This window comes from Apium graveolens, chromosome 2 (assembly GCF_009905375.1).
Source record: "Apium graveolens cultivar Ventura chromosome 2, ASM990537v1, whole genome shotgun sequence".
Classification (NCBI taxonomy): domain Eukaryota; kingdom Viridiplantae; phylum Streptophyta; class Magnoliopsida; order Apiales; family Apiaceae; genus Apium; species Apium graveolens.
In genome coordinates this window covers 64,785,854-64,791,451 of record NC_133648.1, presented here as the reverse complement: position 1 = coordinate 64,791,451, position 5,598 = coordinate 64,785,854, and the positions used below count along the sequence as shown (strand labels likewise).

General features: G+C 40.1%; 1 non-coding gene across 1 annotated transcript; it reads left to right on the top strand.

The window, feature by feature from the left end:
* The first annotated feature begins 1,753 nt into the window (after positions 1 to 1,753).
* Positions 1,754 to 1,860, top strand: LOC141709795 (small nucleolar RNA R71). Its single transcript, XR_012570355.1, has one exon. It is a non-coding gene; the product is annotated as a small nucleolar RNA R71 (small nucleolar RNA).
* The last annotated feature ends 3,738 nt before the right edge of the window (positions 1,861 to 5,598 follow it).

Sequence of the window (5,598 nt, the reverse complement as noted above, 5' to 3'; positions counted from 1 at the left end):
TGTCTAACTTTCACCTCCAAGGAGAAGCATTTAGATATTGTAGTTGCTCATTGTCATCCTCATCATCACTGTCAAAGTCCCCCACCAAGGCCTTCTCTATGGTATAAGACATTAGCATATGATCAAGTTCTGAAGTTACCGCAGAATCAATCAAATCAACCTTTAAACACTCCTCATCTTCTGTAGGGAATTTCATCACCTTGAATACATTGAATGTCACATCCTGATCCTGCACCCTCATAGTAAGTTCACCTTTCTGCACATCTATTAAGGTACGGCCTGTAGCCAAGAAAGGTCTTCCCAAGATTATGGGAATCTTCTTATCTTCCTCGAAATCCAAAATGACAAAGTCTGCAGGGAAGAAGAGCTTATCCACCTTTACTAACACGTCCTCCACTATGCATCGTGGGTATGTAATAGAACGATCAGCCAATTGTAGAGACATGTAGATGGGGTTTGGATTAGGAAAATTCAACTTTTTGAAGATAGACAACGGCATCAGATTGATGCTTGCTCCCAAATCGCACAGGCATTTGTCAAAAGACAACTTGCCAATGGTGCAAGGAATGGTGAAGCTACCTGGATCTTTAAGCTTTGGAGGTAATTTTTGTTGTAGCACAACACTGCACTCTTCTGTTAGAGAAACGATCTCAAGGTCATCCAGTTTCACCTTCCTTGAAAGAATACTCTTCATGAATTTCGCATAACTAGGCATTTGCTCCAGAGCCTCAGCGAAAGGTATATTGATATGAAGTTTCTTGAACACCTCCAGAAACTTACCGAACTGCTTATCCAGCTTTTATTGCTGCAATCTCTTAGGGAAAGGTGGTGGAGGATAGAGCTGTTTCTCCCCTGTATTACCCTCAGGTAGAGTGTGTTCAACACTAGTCTTCCTTGGTTCCACCGCTTTCTCCTTTTGCTTCTCTTCCTCATCAACAACTTCAGTTTCTCCGTCTTTCACTTTTTCAGCATTATCATCTTTTCCAGACCTTAAGGTAATAGCTTTGACTTGCTCATTAGCTTCCTTCCTGCCTTGCACTTCAGTATCGTTGGGAAGTGTGTCAGGTTGACGGTTGAGCACTGCATTGGCTATTTGACCGATTTGATTTTCCAAGGTCTTGATAGAAACAGTCTGACTTTTGCACAACAGCTTGAGTTCCTCAAAATCAGCACAGAAGGTGGAGCAGCACCTCCTTGTTGAGGATATGATTGCCTTTGAGCATAATGCTGTGGTTGTTGGAATCCAGGTGGATTAAACTGTTTACTTACACCTTGCTAATATGGTTGCTGAATAGCATTTTGAGTATTGCTCCAGCTGAAATTGGGATGATTTCTGTTATTAGGATGATAAGTAGCTGGCACAGGCTGCTACGGTCGCTGATAATTATTCACATACTGAACAGATTCATTAACAAGAGAACATTGATACATAGCATGAGAACCTGCACAAAGCTCACAGACCATAGCTATCTGATTGACTCCATAGGTGGTTAAAGAATCGACCTTCAAAGACAGCGCTTGGAGCTGCGCTGCAATAGCTTTAGCTGCATCAACTTCCAGAATACCTGCTTCCTTCCCAGGCATCATCCTTTGAGTTGGGTTTTGCTGCTCATTTGCAGCCATAGTTTCAATAAGATTATAAGCCTCAGTATAGCTTTTGGCCCACAAGGCACCTCCAGCTGCTGCATCGAGCATGGGTCGAGATTGGGCCCCTAAACCATTATAGAAACCAGTGATCACCATCCCGTCAGGCATACCATGATGTGGACACTTTCTCAACATCTCCTTGTAGCGCTCCCAAGCTTCGCACAAAGATTCTGTTGGTTGCTGCGCAAACTGAGTAAGAGCACTCCTCATAGCTGCAGTCTTCGCCATTGGATAGAACTTCACTAGAAACTTTTGCGCAAGATCTTGCCAAGTAGTGATGGACCCAACTGGTTCAGAATGTAATCAGTCCTTAGCTTTATCCCTCAGAGAGAATGGGAAAAGCCTCGGCTTGATAGCCTCATCAGTTACACCATTATATTTGAAAGTATTACAGATCTCGACAAAATTCCTGATGTGCATGTTGGGGTCTTCAGTCGCAGCACCTCCGAAAGAAACAGAATTCTGCACCATCTGAATAGTGCCCGACTTGATTTCAAAAGTGTTAGCTTGAATAGCCGGATGAAGGATGCTTGACTGAATTTCATCAATTTTAGGCCGAGAAAAGTCCATAAGAGCTGGATCTGCCAGAACTATACGATCACCCATGATTATTGGTTCTTTCTGCTCACTCTCTTTATCCGAATCTTCAAAATCTATCTTCTCCGGAATATCAAGAACTGAGTCTGTCTCCTCAGCCGTATCTAAAGTTCTCTTGCGAGTACGAGAATATGTTTGTATAAACGCTCGCTAAAGTACTTGAAACACAACCGGAAACAATAAGTAGCACGTCTTAATCAATGAGTCCTAATGACCACTGATGGTAAGTACATAAACTAAACAAATACGCCGAGTCCCCGGCAATGACGCCAAAAACTTGTTAGGCACAAAACACGCGCTAATATTTACGCAAGTATACGCGTTCGCAAGTAATATAGAATACTTTCTAGTTCGTTCCCACAGAGACTCAGACTAATTATGTTCAATTAACACTTACTCACCAATATATGATTACTTCTCAATGTCAAGACAATAACACTTAGATTTGATTAACTAATTATTAACTATAATTAACTACGAGAATTAAACAATTAATTGATACTTGAATTAACAATATTAAACACACATGAGATCATAACTTCATTACTACTTCCTTCAATAGTTATTATTATTACCCTTAACATGTAACGGTGATGATATTAATTGAACAACACGAAAATGATAAAAGCCAACTTTCGTTGTACTAATACCATTCTACCAAACATCCAAAATTAAGATAGAAGTTGAATAGGCATCAATTATGTTGAGACCCTATATCTCTACAGAATTTGACAACATAATGATTTAAGCACAAGTTATTCCTTATGATTACATAGGGCAAGTAAAACGGTTAGAGTTACCCACTAATCATGCATACACATACATGAACCCATGCTAGCATGGCAAGTTCTAAACCTCAAGATCCACCGTCACTTCACAAGAGATTAATACCCTATCTTATATGTTCGCGATGCATATAAGATGAATAAGTGCAACCTATGTTAGATATCATACAATCATCACACACTAAGGTATTAAATAACTAACTAAAGAATTCCATAGTAAATCCGTTACAACCCCATGATCACGATTAGGCCATGATAGAACTCATCGTCACCATGGGTTCATATGAAAATATGATAATAACACACAAGATAAACTAATAAAAATACTTATTAAAACCAGAGAACGTCACAAGAGTAATAAGGTTCAAAGTAAAGAAAACTAGCATCCACTGATACAACGAATTAAAGAATCACAAGAAAATGTATGCTTCCTCTTCTTCATTGCGATGTGCTAAAACGGTCTTCTTCCTTCTCTCCTTGCTCCTTGATTGATACCATGATTCATCACTTGTGAAACATCTCTGAAAACTACTTATATAGAAGCCCCACAAGTCCCAGCTATCTCAGAAGTCAGAAGTCCAACATAAATAGAACTCTAAAAATCAGTATTTTAATTTAAGACCCTGAACGGCCGCCCAGCAATCCTGAGTGGGCGCCCAGCTTCCTGAGCGGCCGCCCAGCCAGGCTGAGCGGGTGCCCAACACCTTACTGGAAAAATGCTTATTTTGCTCCCGTTTTCTGCTGCGTTCTGCTCCGAACTTCCCACTTCCAATGCCAAGCACATACCTAGGCTTATTCCTGATGAAATCTCTCCATAAATGCAAGTTATACCCTGAAATGCACAAACACTAGAAAAACACATCAAATACACAAAATACTTGATTTAAAGACATCAATTCAAGCCATTATAAGACGTTCTAAGTGGTATAAAATGCCACTTATCAATTTGTTGCCCCCTAACCCCAGGGTCTAATGGGAATAATACTCCGGGGTTGACTTGGTTAGCCTCTTTGATTTGAGTTCAAGGTGGGGTTCCTTATGCTACTTATAAAAAATTTGGGGGTTTTCTCTTATTTGTTGCCCTAACCCCGGGGTCTAATGAGGATGGGACTCCGGGGTTGACTTGGTTAGCCTCTTTGATTTGAGTCCAAGGTGGGGTTCCTTGTGCTACTTAGAAAAAATTTGGGGGTTTTCTCTGATTTGTTGCCCCTAACCCCGGGGTCTAATGGGGATGAGACTCTGGGGTTGACTTGGTTACCCTCTTTGGTTTGAGTCCAAGGTGGAGTTCCTTGTGCTACTTAGAAAAAAATTGGGGTTTTTTTTCTGATTTGTTGCCCCCTAACCCCGGGGTCTAATGGGGATGCGACTCCGGGGTTGGCTTAAATAATCTCTTTAGTTTGAAATTTGAATTTTGGATAAGGTTTGGTGGATAAGGACAGGTTGTCGTTTGATTTGACCGGACTCTGAAAAGCTAATGCTGAAAATTCGGAGTGTCAAAAGACTGTTGGAATTCCAGCCGGGGCTAAAGATATGTGCATTTATATACATACATATATATATATATATGTATTTTTGAGTGTACCAAATTTGTAACTTCCCTCCTTTTCTCCTGAAAAGTCGTGCCATGTCATGATTCTAGTAGTAATTGTTGCGGTTACCAATATCGATGCCAATCAAGGGGTGCCACATGGCCCTGTCATAATTTGTTTCTAAAAATTGTTCACCTTTTTCCTCTTTTCCTTTGCTCCTCTAAAAATACTTCTCTCAACCTTATTTTCTTATTTTACGCAAACACAGAGTTGAGAAAGAGAGAGAGAGAGAGAGAGAGAGAGAGCTTGAGAAGGATACTAAGAAATTGAAGCTTTTGGAGAATCATTTCCGCGAGTTTGAAGCCTTAATATTTCTCTTGTTCACTTGTAAGTTCTTCATTCTTCTGTTCTTTCATTTTTACGCCATGCATTCCATTTTTTGTTCGAAGCTTTCGAATCTTTTTTTTTGCTAAATTATGTATATATCAACAGAGAACCAAAAACAGGAAGGGATCTACCCTATGCTCTATGACAGGCCATAGAGAATGACTATCTATAACCAATCTAGCAAAGATTGGAGATAGAAAGCAAGCAACAACCAAAAAGGAGCCTACTACAAACTATTACAAGGAAAAAGATCAGGCCTACTATTTACAAGCTTTGAAAACCAAGTAGAGCTATAAAGCCTAGCAGAGACATCTTTGTTGATTCCTTTGAGCAGATTCTGTGGACCAAGAACACCAAAATTATTAGCTTGGGCATTACGCTCTCTCCAAACATGATAGAAAAAGATTTGGGTTTAGTAAAGAGCCACAATGCTCTTATGCTTATCAGGGAGATCGGCCAAGTAAATGAGGAAGCTATTCCAAGAGGTGCCAACAATATCAATCCCTAATGAAGACATGAGTTTCCCCAAAATCCATCTGCTGTAAGAGCAATGAAGGAAAATATATAAATCTGTCTGTCGAGCATAAATGCACAGATAACATTGTTGAGTATCCACAAGACCAAATCTATGAAGCCGAGCCAAGGTGTGGAGC